A 15,915-nucleotide genomic window follows, 5' to 3' on the forward strand; every position below is an offset into this window, starting at 1 on the left:
TATTCTTTATCCATTTTTGTTCCACTCTATCCTACCTTGATACGCCTTCTGTTGCTTGGCTAAGGTAAACTGAAATGTGGGAAAGCTATTTGATCTTATCGAATGAAATTAATATCTCTTCAACTTGCTAAGTGCACTCAATTAACCTTTTTGGATTCTGTTTGCTTTCACTGCTTTTAAAATAAACATGATTACTGCTCATGGCCTCCCATGGAACTGTCCTAACTGTTGATATTACTCACAGGAAGTGCAAGAATAAAATTACTCCCATCTTAAGATGCTGATCCAGAAAACCTCATGAACTATTATAGAATCATAAAATGATACAGCTGTTCAGCCGATTGTGCTGGTGCTGGCTCTTGAAAGAGCTATCATTTAGTCCCTGCAAATTTGCTTCCCTGCAAATTTTTACCCTTCAAGTACTTATTCAGTTTCCTTCTGAATATTATTGAACTGCTTCAACTAGCTCCTGAGACAGTGCATTCCAGATCATCATCATCACTACACAAGAAGCATTCTGCTCATCCAAAATTGCTCCATCAAATGTAAATACTGTTTTGAATTATTGCATATCTCAAGGCCAGTTATTGATGGGCAACAAATTCTAGTGTAGCCAATGATGCCCACATCCCATGAAAGAATTAAAAAAAAAATTAATCAGAAGAGTCAACAAGAGCTTGCATATATACATAGTGGAAATAACCTAAGTTATTTTGCTGTAATGAGATGGGAGGACTTTGGGGGGTGGAGGGGGGCTGGTGGGAAGAATAAAATAAATAGGACTAGATGAGGGACTGGTTACGAAACATGGGTACAAGATTAGGGAGAAGCTTGGTTGCAAAGGTGAGTCTTGAGAAAATTTTTCAAGGTAGAGCAAGATTAAGCCAGGCTCAGGGAGGTAGCTCTAGTGAGGGGAGGGTGGAAACATTAACTCTGGATGGGTCCCTTGAGGTTTCATTGCATGATATCTTTTCTTTAACCACCCCACCTCAAATATTTTTGTAACAAATAGTTAAGAGTTCAGAGAAACTGCTAACAATACTCCATCCTCTTAAAACATCTGATTTTTTTTCTCCACTGCTGCTTGCAGCAGGAGCCCTGGTGATTAATCTTTAATTCCTAGAGACTCTGGAAGGTTGCGAATCCTAGAGCAGGTTGAGGCAGCTGAAAGACATGCTGCTAACGGGGAGAGGGAACGAAGGAATGGGAGAAGTGGAACAGGGACCAAAGGCGTGGGTTAACTACCGGAACAACGCAGAGTTAGCATTGGAAGAAATGTTCAATGCTCTAGTAACTATTATTAATAGAAGTTACCAAAAAAATTATGTTAAAGCAGAGGCAAGTTCATTTGAGGCTAATTAACGTATGGATTAAGGGTAGAAAGTAATGTAGTTATAGCTTTGCAAAAAGTTGAAGGAGAAATGAAACTTAGAAATTTTTGATGCAACTGAAGGGCTTTAGAAATTGTACTTGGGATTCTATCAATGCAGAGCTTGATCTTGAAATACTGCTGCTAAGAATGAGTGCTTGGAATATTGGACCCAAAATCTCTTGTTTCCATTAAACCCTAGTCAGATTTATTTTTACTTGCACAAGAGAGAAAATGAATTTTTTTGAAAAAAGAGAATTATTCCAGCCACAGACTATATTCTAAGCTCTCACACAGAAAGAAGATATTTGGCAGCATTAGGGTTATCCTTAGAACATCACCTCTGCTTTGCTTTGTTGCATCTTTGGGCATGTACTCGAGAAACAGAAAATGTCTCCTTAAATGGAACCCATTGTTAACACCAGTACTTGTGCTGTGAGATTTACTTTTCACACCACACAACACTTGGAAATTTCCATAAAATGTGGTCAACAGTAGATAAAAACCTTGATGTTTTAAAAAAACATGATATTGAAAACATTGCAGTATAAAGTGAATGGAAGATAATTGTGGGAAAAACAATGGGATAAGATGTACTTGCTGTAAGAGGATGTCAAAATCAATTCTGACGATTATAGATTTGGAAGTAGCTGAAATAATTTGAGGTATACTCAATATCTGCTATACAGATTTTAAGTGGGTAGCTGAAGACTAAGGGATTTAAGTTGCTATCAATGCATAGATAAATGATGGCTGTATGATTATAAGTGGGTAAATGTGGTTCATTATCATGTGGAGATATCCAAAAGTACAATTAAAGTAGTTTTAGCTCTGGTCCGTGATTTGACAGTTACAGATCTAAGAATACGTTGCTCTAAGTGAGGCCCATTAGGCTCTATAGCACTGATGCTAAGAGAATGCTTTTTAACTGAAGGGATTCAAAGCAACAATGTGTATTATAATTTGGCAAAATGATTATAGATTGTAAATTCTAGGAGAAAGCTAACTAACTATTCAAAATTAGAAGCACAAGATTGAAAAAAACATGATGACGGAAAGGATGAAGCTTGACTGGACAAAATAACTGGGAAAGACGTGCACAGAATAGCTGCACCATGTTTTCTTGTTATTGAAGCTACACTGACTTAGTTGAGGAGAGTAGGAGGGACCTTATAGAAAGAAAGACCTAAACCGGCTAGACATACATGGAATGTTATGACCAAGTGAGAAGAGATGAACTGGCTCCCCTCTATTCAACCTCCCCATTTAGTCTGACAACAAAGGTTTAAGTTTCTTTTTTACGAGGATACGCCTCTTCCAAATTGGAATGTATTTTACTATTTAAGCTATGCAATAAGGAGCCAATCAAGCGAGGTTTTTTTGGTTCAAAGAAAGGGCAAATTTATGAACTACTAAACCAAGAGAAAAAATAATAACGTGTTGTCAAGCATTCAGCCCTCATATAGTCATTAGTCTGCGTATGCCACACACACACACACACACACACACACACACACACACACACACACACACACACTCTCACTCACTCTCTGCCACAGGTATCAGAAGTAAGGGGAGCTAAGGTCCAATTTTAAAAAAGGTAAAATAATATACAGTTAAGTGTCCTTTGATTGTCCTTGAGGCATAGGTTTTAAACGTTGCAGCCAATTTAGGTTAGCTGGCTTCTTGGATGTGGTCAGATGTAGAGATGTTGCAATTATCATGAGTTCTCAGTTCGCTGGTAGGTTTTTGGTAGAATTGGCTTCTCGAACCAGGCGACACACTTATTTCAGAAGAGAAAGACAGAGAGGGAGCAGCCTTCAGCCTGTTTCCTCTGCTGAAGACTTTATTTACACTGTCTTTGACACTTGCAATCTCTCGCTAATGGCTGGGTAGCCTTGCCTTGAAATACTTCACCCATTGTGTGTTTCCAAGAGGTTTTGGGTGTGTCTGTCTATGGCAACCATTGTTTCAATACCCAGTACTTTGCACTTGTAATGTCTCTTCCTGTAATAGCTATGAGTTTTGATAGGTATCAAGGTTATAGGAAATGTCTCCATCTTCACGCTCCCCTCAGGGTGGTTTGCTGGTTTCTCCAACTTGGACTGTGGCCTTGCATTTTTTGAGCAGTTTGCTCTGTCGCAGTTCAAATTGCAAAATTTCCAGTCACTTGAAAGTTGAAAAATCATATTTTTAAAAAAATGAAAGGGTGTAGCCCCACAACAGGAATAAGAAGTTTGCTGTTGCTTGGTAATAAAAGGGTAGGGCTTTCAAGGGAAGTCTTTCTCGGGGATTGTCACTACATAATCTTAAAATTGGAGCTAGGTAATTTAAGAGAAAAATCGGGAAGCACCTTTCACACAAAAGAAATATGGATTTTAGTCATTTGGTATTAACAGAACTTGAGTATTTCTGAAAAAAATACTTTTTGTCGAAGCTTTTCACCTTTCACTCATCAGGACAATTTGCAAGAAAATGTCAAGGGAAACAACAAATTTATACTGTATGAGAAGAGAGTACCAATTGGTTGGCAAGTGGACTCTGGTAGAGACGTGGCCATGGAGAATGCAGCAAATTATGGTGGCTGACAGTTAACTGTCAAGTGTTGTTCGAAATTTAAACCAGGCAGCTTGACTCTGATCAGTCAAGACATTGCCCTGAGAAATGAGTCAGTGAATGGCTATCACTTATTTTGTGAAGCTGAAACATGCAAAATGTGTGCACATCATCTTTATGTATGCAAATAACAGGGCCCTGTGTATGTAACTTCCAGTATACACACATGTGCCACACTGCGAGCCCTACTGACCATCTTAAATTGGTTGTCAGCGTAACTCTTAGCACACTGAGTCACATCTGTTCATAGATGACTGGGACTTGATGCAAGTAAGGAGACGGGCAGCAGAACTTTGGAAAAGTTGAAGTTTATAGAGGGTGGAGGCTGTCCAGGGCATCATTGGAATAGTTGAATTTGGAGGTGACGGAAAGCATGGACAAGGATTTTAGCTGTAGATGGAAGAGATGAAAGGGGTGGAACAAGTTTGGTTGAAAGGAGGTAAAAGTATCAAGAGTAGTGGGAGATACCAAGGTAGAAAGTGTAGGCAGCTGGGCAGGCTTCAGTGAGAAGCAAGATTTCAGCATCTGTGAACCAGGCCTCTGTCAAAACAATCATCTACAAAAATGGACCAAGAGGGCAAAAAGTGATAGAGTAATGGACTCAGTTGACTGTGGTATCCAAAATGTGAAAGCAAATGGGTATGGGATTGGCATGCCCAGTTTAGAGATTTTCCTAATACAAGTTGATATGCAGGGGTCAGTCATGTGGAACCTGTTTATTTTTAGGGCTGCTTGATATTCAGGGATATTTTGCAAAGTGTGGGGTTTAAAATTCGGTTCAAACTATCTGAGCAAAATTTAGAATGGTTCAAAAATCTGAACAACTTAACAACTTGAACCAGAGACAACTGTGTTAATAGTATGTTAATTATATTGTTACGACACACTGGTGAAGGGCATTATTTAATTAAGAACTTTGATCACAAATAGGGGACAGCTGGGATACTGGGTGTTGGCGGTGAGGTGTGAGACTGAACAAAATCAGAAAACTTGCTTAGTAAAGAAAAGCTTCGTGTCTTGGTTTTGACTTCACCAACCAGCTTGGATTCTATCTGCGATGCGATGTCACTCTGTAGTGGATGGCCACATGACTGAAAGTGGTGAACAAACTACTGTTGGTTTGAGCAAGGCTTTAGCTTTCAGTCATGTGGCCGTGGTAGGAATGAGCAGATTGCAACTGTAATGAACTTACGAAACAACAAGAACAAATTAAGCCACCAGCTGGAGAAAAAGAACAACCTTTGGTTTCCCATAAATGTTTCCATGAGCAAGATCAGTGCAGCACTGCCCTCGGAGATAGTATGATTGGTTGGTGGGGGTTGTTATAACAATATAGTGCTGTTAATATTCCATCACTTTTTTTCAAAATGCAATGCTATTTCAGGGTATACTATCTGTCTTTGCTTCACTGATGGTCAATTTTAATTCTAGCAGGGAAGGAGCAAAATGACTATATGGTTGTCCAGCTAGATGATGGGTGGGATTATAACAGCAAGAGAACAGTGTACAGGAAAAACAAATTGGGCCGTAATTTCCAAGCTCCCCAGCATCGGATCTGGGGGGCACCCAAAGATGTCCTGGGGAATCCCTCTCGGAAACTTCCAGATAAGGGTTTGCACGGCAATTTCCCAGAAGTGCTAACTTCCTTTGGACAATTGCCCTGTGGTTTAAATCGCAAACTTTGGATAGTTTCACTGGGGTTACACCAATAGTTACCAATAGTTACTCAGAAAAGGTTAGAAGAATTGAAACCTCTTCTAACTCCTGGGTAACTATTGTAAACACCCAGACTGACCCCCGAGGGACTAGCCAACTCCACACCCCCCTCACCCCCCACCCCCACCACCAACCTCTGACCCTCCTAACCCCCTCCACCTCTGACCCTGCCCCCGACCATAAAAAAGGGGACGTGGCCTCCTCATACCTGCCGGAGCTGTACTTCACTGGGTCCTGCATGGAGTCTTTTGATGTAGGCCCCAAGCAGCTTCAATGATTGGAAGTGTTAATGTAATTTTTAAGAGCAAGTATGTATTTATTTCTTCTAATTCCTGCAGACTATCACTTTCCGATGCTAGTTGGCAGTTACAGCCCATAAGATACTATGTAACTTAATGTAGTTACAGAACAGAAAATGGCATTTCTGTTCAAGTGGTCTATGCTGGTGTTTATGCCCCCCACAAGCCTTCACCCAACCCACTTCATCTAACCCTTTCACCATAGCCACCTATTTCTTGTGCCCTGATGTAATTAGCTAGCTTCCCATTCAATACATCTGTGTTATTTGCCTCAACTACTCCATGCAAAAGTGAGTTCCATGTTCTAACCACCTCTGGGTAAAGAAGCTCTCCTGAATTCTCTGTTGGGTTTATTAGCAGCTATCTTGTATTTATGGGCCCTAATTTGGTCTCCTCATGTGTGGAAACTTTCTCTCTGTCTATCCTATCAAGTGCCTTCAAAATTTTAGAGGTCAACCATCAGTATTTTTTTTTCTCAAAAAAAGAGCTCCAGCCTGTTCAACCAACTTGTGATCAAAGAGATGATAAGATGCCCTGGCATTGCCTTTACCCTGTAACATAAGCACAAGAGCTTCAGCTGATTTAAGATGATGAAATTTTAATGTTAGTCTAGGCTTTTGTACAAATTTACAACCTCTGTATTCAGTACTGGAAGCCAAAAGATAAAAACAACATTAACTCAATTAATGGAGTTAACAAAAAGAAACAGGATATTGCATTACGTTAATAAAATTTTTTTATGGGTTCTCCAGATACAAAATAGTGCCTACAAGGTTTTCACCAGGGGATGAATAGAGTATTCTGCTGTAGTATTTAAAATGCAACAAAAAAAGCATTGGTATCAGAGAACTGATGAGGTAATTGCCAAAGGTCCTGAGATCAAGTTTGAACTGAATACATTATACGCAGTATAATGGTATAGTGGTAATGTCACTAAACTAGTAATCCCGAGGTTCAGACTAATGCTTCGGGAACCCAATATCAAATCTCACCATGGCAGCTGGTGGAATGTAAATTCAATTAATTAACAAATTAAATTGATAAAAATTTGGAATTGAAAAGCCACTCTCAGTAATGGTGACTGTGAAAACTATCGTCGATTGTTGTATAAACCCATCTGGTTCACTAATACCCTAAACTTTCCACTGGTTGGAGTCATACCTAGCACAAAGGAATATGGTTGGGGTTGTTAGAGGTCGGCCATCTCAGTCCAGGACATCGCTGCAGAAGTTCTTCAGAGTGTTGCCTGAGGCCCATCTATCTTTAGCTACTTCATCAATGACTTTCCCTCCACCATAAGGTCAGATATCTGCTGATAATTGCACGATGTTCAGCACTATTTGTAACTCCTCAGGTACTGAGGCAGTCTGTGCCCATATTCAGCAAGACCTGGACAACACTCAGACTTGTTGATAATTGACAAGTAACATTCACACCATGGTGCCAGGCAATGACCATCTCCAGTAAGAAAAACAATCTAACCCTCTCCCTCGTTGAATCACCCACCATCAACATCCTAGGGATTGCTATTGACCAGAAACTGAACTGGATCAGCTTTAAAAATACTGTGGCTACAAAAGCTGGGAATTCAAAGAACAAAAAACAAAAAAAAGTACAGCACAGGAACAGGCCCTTCGGCCCTCCAAGCCTGCGCCGATCATTCTGTGGTGAGTAACTCACCTCCTGACTCCCCAAAGCCTGTCCACCAATTAAAAGGCACAAGTCAGGAGTGTGATGGAATACTTTCCACTTGCCTGGATGAGTGCAACTCCAGCAACACTCGGAGCTTGACACCTCATCCACAACCTTAAACATTAATTTCCTCCTCCACTGATGTACAAAGGCAGCAGTGTGTACCATCTACAAGATGCCCTACAGCAACTCACCAAGGCTCCTTTGACAGCACCTTCCAAACCTATGACCTCTACCACCAAGAAGGAAAAGAACAGCAGACAGATGGGAACACCACTACCGGCAAGCTCCATGTACCATCCTGACTTGGAACTACATCGCTGGTCCTTCATCATCACTGGATCAAAATATGGGACTCCCTTCCTAACAGCACTGTGGGTGTAGCTACACCACGGGGACAGCAACGGTTCAAGAAGGTGACTCACCACCATCACCTCAAGGGCAATTAGGATGGGCAACAAATGCTGGCCTTGCCAACATCACCCACACCCTATAATTTTTTAAAAGCGCAGATAAAGCAGGCAAACTTGGTTGGTATGCCATGTTATTGGAAAAACAAAACATGTCTAATCTTAGTGTAGGAAAGTACCATCCATTCCATGAATATTAAGTAAAATCAAAATTAGTACGGCCCTTCAAAGTATTTTGAAGTGTGTACATTTAATAAAAGTGATCCAATTTCATTCGTTTAGAGGTTCTTTTGAGAAATCTGCTACTGGAACGTTGCTTGGGCATGAATGCTCCATGAGTTATAAAAACTGAATTTGAGGAATTCTTTCTATTGAGCACAGGCCCCTGGTGGAGTTGGATTCGGCCCGGAGCTTGATGAAACATTAGGGAGAAAGGGTTTCTTCTAATAAACAATGCTGATAGCTTGCATTTATGTAGACCCTTTGTAGAAAATGTTCCATGGCATTTAAATAGCATCTTTCATGTCCTCAAATGTATAACAAAATGCTGGACAGCAATTCCTCACTTAACATCGTAGTAGCGTACTTAAAAGAGTTCATCTTTAAACCAAACAATGTAAGCGAATCAGATTTTCCTATAAGAATTAATGTGTAAACTGCAGTTAAGTTCTTTTGGACTCGTACAGTATATTCCTTACAATAACTTTAAAAATAAAATGAATTTCTAAATATAAAAAATTGAACATTACTCTCCAGTGATGGTTGTGGTGCTTGTTTGGTGGAGTGGCAAGTGTTGGAGTTAATAGGACAGATTTCAAGGACAAGGACAGTAAATGCATAGGAAAATGACCACCAGCAAGTTCACCTCCAGGCCACACACCATCCTGACTTGGAACTATATCGTCATTCCTTTACTGTCGCTGGGTCAAAATCCTGGCATTTCCTTCCTAACAGCACAGTGGGTGTTCCTACGCAACATGGGCTACAGTTGCTCAAGAAGATGGCTCACCACCACCTTCACAAGGGTATTTAGGGATGGGCCAACAAATGCTGGCCTTGCCAGCAGTGCCCACACCCTGTGAAATAATTTAAAAAAGCATTCCCTGTGTCAAAGGACACCTGGGTATCCTGGCAAAGTTGCAACCATTAGACAATGACGTGGCATCTAGCAGACTGTTTGGCTTTACTTCAAGCAGCTGTTAGTGCATTCAGAGTATTCTTGCTTGGATCTCTTTTGTAATTAATGAGAGCAGATCACTTTGTTTCAATGATTTGTTGCATTACAGCAGTGTTAGCCTGTTGGTGTGTTTCAGCACCTGCTTCCCATATGTTGAGTGCGGTATTGTCAATGGTACATTCCAATTTGCTTGTGTGGGAATGCCAGCGAGTGCCTGTTCAATTGAGTCAAGGAACTGCTGGCTCTTATCAGGGTAGGCAGTTTGGCTGACGTTGATATGAGGACAGCCTTTTTGCTTTGAATGAAAAAATTTTCAAGGATTGCATTCTGGTGCATACCAGGGCATGATCTGTATCGCAGTCAGTATTGTGGTAACTGTGTGTATTGAGAATGCTATTGAGAGAGTCATTCTGGGTGATCAGGTCCAGCTGGTCTATATCATAATCCTTGATGTATCCAGGACACCTTGTGGCATGGCTTGTTCTGAAAGGTGTTAGTTCCACAAAGCTCGTGTAGTTACTGTCCATTTTTCATTTATGTTTCCCTAGCCATGATGCCTGAAGCAGAAAGCCCATGCCTCATGGTCCGTGCCCACTCCTGCATTGAAATCTCCTGTAGATAAAGATGTTCTGTCTTGGATGCTGCTGATGGCAGTATTGAGCTCCCCTGAAGAACTGGTCGTTCAAGGCTGAGTTAGAGAGATTTTTGATTGACAAGGGAGTCAAGAGTAATGGACGGGCAGGAAAGTGGAGTTAAGGCCACATCAGATCAGCCGTAGTCTGATTGACTAGCGAAGCAGGCTGGAGGGCCAAATGGCCTACTCCCACTCTTCCTGTTCCTTATGTTGTTCCTTAGATTAGACTAAATTGATTCCAGAGATGCAGGGCTTGTTTTATGAGGAAAGATTGAGCAGGTTAGGCCTATACTTGCTAGAGTTTAGAAGGATGAGAGACGATCTAATTGAGGTATTTAAGATGCTAAAGGGGATGGACAAAGTAGATGTGGGGTGGATGTTTGTGGGGCATTCTAGGTTGAAAGGTCCATAGTTTTAGGCTAAGGGATGGTATATTTAGATCAGAGATGAGGAGGAATTACTTTTCCCCCAAAGAGTCGTGAATCTGTGGAACTCACTACCTCAGAGTGCAGTGGATACCAGGACGCTGAACAAATTTAAGGAGGAGATAGACAGATTTTTAATTAGTAACGGGTTGAAAGGTTATGGGGAGAGGGTGGGAAATTGGAGTTGAGGCTGAAATGAGATCAGCCATGATTGTATTGATTGGCAGGGCAGGCTTGAGGGGCTGAATTGTTTACTCTTGCTCCTAGATCTTATGTTGTATCTTTCACCCTTGCAGCCCAGCTTTGGAACACAGACACTCATGAGGTTAACTGGCACTGCTTGAGTTGAAAGGCGGATAGAGTGAACAATCCCTGGTGGTCGAAAATGGAAGTATGGAAATTGTTATGCCCACAGCCGATGTTATTTGCTGAGCAAACCGAATCCCAGAGGGAAACTGGTCTTGCTGATCATAACCTTTTAATTTCTATTTTGAAAATGAGTGAAAGAACTACTGACCCCAGAAGCTTAGAATCCCAGTAACACTTTTATTAGGATTTTAAAATTAAAAGACATATTAACTGAAGGAAAAAATAACTTAAGCATACAAGATTAAAGTTATACAGTTTAAAAATAGTTTCACAAAACTTCTCCATTCCACCCCCCCCCCCCCCCCCCCCCCCCCCCCCCGCCCCCCACCCCAACCCCCAAAAAAAAACGACTTGGTCAAAACACAGAAGTAAACTTCTTGGCAACAGCTCCCTTATAGATTTTTAGCCATAAAATCTAGTAATATTACCCAAGGCAAAAACTGCTGTCACTTTAGTAGAGGTATACCACATGACTTCTCACTCTCGTCCACTTTGTTGTGGAAATCCATAAGAAAGTTTCAGAGACTGGCTGCTTTCTGAAAACAAAGACTTCTCTGGCTTGAAAACTCAACGGCTGCTTCAAATTCACAACTTTCACACCTTTTCCCAGCGCAGATCTGGTCTCAGGACATAGCCGCCACAACTCAACTAAACAGCTTTCCTTAAATATCCTTTTCTCCTTTCATCTTAGGTTCCATTGTCCTCAACACCTCTTTGATCTCAACTTTTCCAAAATATAACATTTTTTCATGTTTTCCTATTGTCTACACTTTTGGGTTGAATAAAATGTAATAACTTTCCCTTGTTTACTTATGAAATCTTTGTAAGTTGTTAAAGTCTCTTGCCTGAAATTTCACAACTGAAAATTCAAATCCCTACCTATAACCTAACGCCAATTTTAAAACCCAATCAATTTGCTTGTAAATCCACTTCACCAGAGCCTCTCATTACAAATGCTTGCACCTAACATGTTTACCCTTTAATCTCTCAGTTCCCACAGACAAGCTTTCTTTACTAACCTTCCCCCAGTTTTAATTAATAATGGATGTACTCAAATACACAGCCTCCTTTGCAGAATACCACCATGTTCCCCAAAATATTTAAAAAAAACAAAATATCCATCTTCACAAAATGGAAATTAAGCAACATATTAACCCCTGTTGGAGTAATTGGAAGAACTACAGTGGAGTGTTATGTGATAGCAAATGTCGTTGAACCTGAAAGGAAAAATCTATGTCAGCTGTGAGACTGGCCTTGTTCTATAATGCAGAAACTTGGGCACCATGAAGAAGACAGGAACAATGGCTGGATGCTAATGAGATGTGGTTGAGATGGTTGTGTGGTGTAACACAAAAGGATAAAATCAGGAATCTGCACATCAGGGGGGTCAGTGAAGATTGTAGGAGCACAGAATGAAGTAGCTGAGAAGAGATTGAAATGGTTTGGTCATCTGTCGCAGAGAGAGAGAGGCAATGTGGTGAGGCAAGTGATGGTGATGGGACTGCCAAGAATGAGAAGAGGAAGGCTTAACACCAAATGGAAAGATGCGGTTGCAAGAGACTTAAATGTGTTGAGAATGGAAGAGGAATGGGCAACTGCCAGAGGAGATGGGAGAAGGTTGATCAACCAGCATTGTGGCGATCCCAAATAAAATGGGAGAAGCCAAAAGGAGAGGACTGTACTTGAATTTTGTCAGGTTTCCTTTCCAAGAAGGCTGAAAGTAGATCTTTGAATCTACATGCTGTAGTTGTAATGACCAGGAATTGACATGGTACTTCCCTAATACCTTGAATTCCTAATTTTAAACTCTGAAACAGTGAACATACAGAGAATATCAGTGACATCTCTTGTACATTTGTTGATTTCCCTGTGGTTCTTGGGTGCCGCCTAGTGGGTGGCATTGATAGAAATAATGTAAGATAACTAGTCTCCACCTTATTGGAATATCGCAGGAAAGACAAGATTATATACCTTCCATGTTTGAAATAAAAACATTGCTGGTTGTGAAGCATCCTTCCAATTGCAATTTGTACCACCCACACCCACCCCCACCCCCATTTGCACCATTGTTCTCTTTTAAAGTCATCCTCACTGGACTCGGTTTCATCCTGTGCTTAAGGGCATCATTAATAGATACTGTCACAATTTTGCTGAATGATGAATGGTTGCCATGGGCACTTTTAGATTGATGATGTCGCAGATGCATTTGACAATACAAAGGAGGTAAGCTCAATGTTCCCCAAAACCGTGTGGGACTCAACTTTCTTGGATCCCAAGAGTGATCAAACCACTTTTTCCCACTGGCCTTTCTAATGGATTCCACATCCTCCAGTGCCATCTTACATCAAATAAACTTGGGTGACCAACACTAAGACTTCAGAGTCTTCACTTCAATGTCCTTTTTCTGCAGCCCTAATTTTAAATGTGAAAGTGCTAATAGACTCTCTTGTCTAGTCTGAAGGATCCCAACAGAACATAATTGTTCCCCTTCCCCTCCCCATCCCATTTCTCTTGTTCTGCAATTAATTATGCAGAATAATTACAGTAAGGCTGATTCTTTGCCTTTGTCATATTGATTTCTAAGGTAAAGTCTTCTCTCTTTTAGGTGGAAGATTTTATTTTCTAGGTTTTCCATGATAGCAAATTTCCAATTCCTTTTATGTTAGTGCGATCAAACACAGCTCCTGTGTAATATGAAAAGTGCCTCATTTATTGAAATTAATGTTTTACTTACTAAGGGGCAAACTTGATTAGCTAGTGGTCTGGGCAGTGAACCTGGCTTAACCTAAGGCCAGATTAAACATTTGGGCTCAAGGTCAGTGTGCCCATCATAGCTCTCTCAATTATCCAGTCATTAAAATTCATTGAAAAAAAAATTTCCAGGTCTCAGAGCTCATGGCTGACCACCAGGAGCCCAGCCTGGCAAAACTCATCCCTAAATGTATAGAGATAACTTAAATTAATGCAGCTGATACGAACTCTCATTAAAATTCTGATTTTTTTACACACACTGTTACATATGTCTCTCTTTTGTTATTCCTTTCTTTAGAAGGTTCTCAGCAGCTAAGCATATGTATAACAGCAAAGCTATCAGTGTGGCTTGATCAGTTTGCTGTTCACAAACAACCCTTTAACCAGGTCTGTCTGTTCTTGATCACTTCAGTTTGATTTTTAGCACTTGTTGAAACAAGGGTGTGTTCAGATCTATGTTGTTCTGCATGTGTTTTTAACACTTGCTACTGGATAAGCAAAATAATTGGGACTTGTCAGGCACCTAAGAGATGACCAAGACTTTTTTCATGGTTCTCTTTCTTTTGTAACTTTAAAGCTGTGCCAGTTTTGTCCACATATGTTGCCCTATACTTTGAATCCTCTAGAAACCTTAAGAAGGAGTTGTGTTCATAATATCAAAAGAAGTTGGTGTAGAACAGTATGTGAGCAAGAAATGTGCTGAGGTAGGATGCAACCTTGTAAACAGTGGTGAATTCAGGACCTTAGCTGGCTATCTGAAGGAAGGTAGATGAAAGCAAGGCTCTGTATTCCTTTGCACCTCTCCCCCCTCCACTTACTGCATTTCGAGATGAAAGCATGTTTAATTTTGACCAAGCTTTTGGTAACCGATTCTAATGTATCTTTGTTTGGCTTGTTGTCATTTTTTTCTGATTACGTTCTTGTAAAGTGCTTTGGGATCTTATTCTATGTCGTCTTTTGCATGAGAAGTTAAATTGAGGCCCCATCTGCCAGCTCAGGTGGATGTAAAAGATCCCAAAGCACATTTTCAAAAAGAGCGGGGAGATATCTTCTGTCCTGGTCAACGTTTATCCCTCAATCAATATCACAGAAACAGATAATCTGGTCATTCTCATATTGCTGTTTGTGGGTGTTTGCTGTGCGCAGCTTGCCTGCCACGTTTCCAACAGTGACTACACTTCAAAATATACTTCTTTGGCTGTAAAGCACTTTGAAATGCCTGTGGTCATGAGAAGCACTATGTAAATGTAAGTCTTTCATTTTTATTACAATGTAAATGCAAGTTGTTAATTCATAACACAAAGGATAATATTTATGGGCAAATAGGAGTGTAATCAGCTTATAGATTCAGAGTACATGGGCCTGACTAACATCACTGCCTCATGCCATTGCCTTAAATACGATTAAAGCTTGCCCTTTTATTTCCCTTTTGCAGTCATGCATCCAGAAAGGGAATAATCCACTCGTCATCATATTGCTAATATTTGCATGCATTCTTTAGCAAATTGGACTGTAAATGAGGATATGTGCAATTGCCTTTAAATTTAAATATTTGCAATTAACAGTTGCAACAGTGACTGTAAGAATGTGCTGTATTAGCATTCTGCCTCTGGGCTGGAGGTGTTGATACAGCATGATAATTATAAATTGGCATTCTCTTATACATTTTTTTTAATTCTCTTGTGAAGTCCTGATTCTTTAAACAATGTGAGAAAAAAAACTCTGTCCCAATACATCTTTACTTTATTCAGTAGCCAGCTTGGTAATTACTCCTACATTCATGAATTTGTGGACTAAATTGCTTGAACGTTTAACAACAGGATTTTTTTTTAAACTTCAAATAAATGTTTACTCAAAAATAGACTGCTCTCTGAATTTGGTTCAGTATTCATTTAAAAATGCATCAAGTTCCCTATTTAAACTATATTATTCATTTCTTGACTTAATCAGTTAAGGGATTTTTAAAGAAAACATGTTTATACAAATTTTAAAATCCAGTAGTTTTGCACTGAGGCTAAAAGGGAAGACCCATGACTAAACAGATTATTGCAGTCAAAATTAAACCACCTTAAACCAGAGAAAAAGAAAATCATAAAGAACTAATTAGATATTTTAAATGGAGACATTTTACAGCTGTTCTCAGGCAGATGGCATCAAAGCAAATGATAAAATACAAGCCACAATAAATGTTCAGACCTGACTATGTGCCATGTGTGCAGGGCTGTGAAACTACGAACACCCAGCTGATTACAAACCAATGGGTTGGATAGAGGCAAGCAGCTAAAGGAGAAACTGTACTATAAGGCAGAGCTTCAGTTACTCTAGCATCCTCCTGTAAAACCTTAATTGCTTATTGAATAAATAATTCAGTATAAATATTTTGCTATAGAATTTTTATTGTCTATATAAATGGATTGCCAGCTGATGCATTTAGAATTAATCTAGCCCGTGCTTGCT

General features: G+C 40.1%; 1 protein-coding gene across 1 annotated transcript in view; it reads left to right on the top strand.

Moving 5' to 3' along the window:
* Positions 1–15,915, top strand: part of LOC121275645 (death-associated protein) — a 65,122-nt gene that overhangs the window by 12,459 nt on the left and 36,748 nt on the right. The window lies entirely within an intron of this gene.

Source organism: Carcharodon carcharias, chromosome 3, assembly GCF_017639515.1.
Source record: "Carcharodon carcharias isolate sCarCar2 chromosome 3, sCarCar2.pri, whole genome shotgun sequence".
NCBI lineage: Eukaryota > Metazoa > Chordata > Chondrichthyes > Lamniformes > Lamnidae > Carcharodon > Carcharodon carcharias.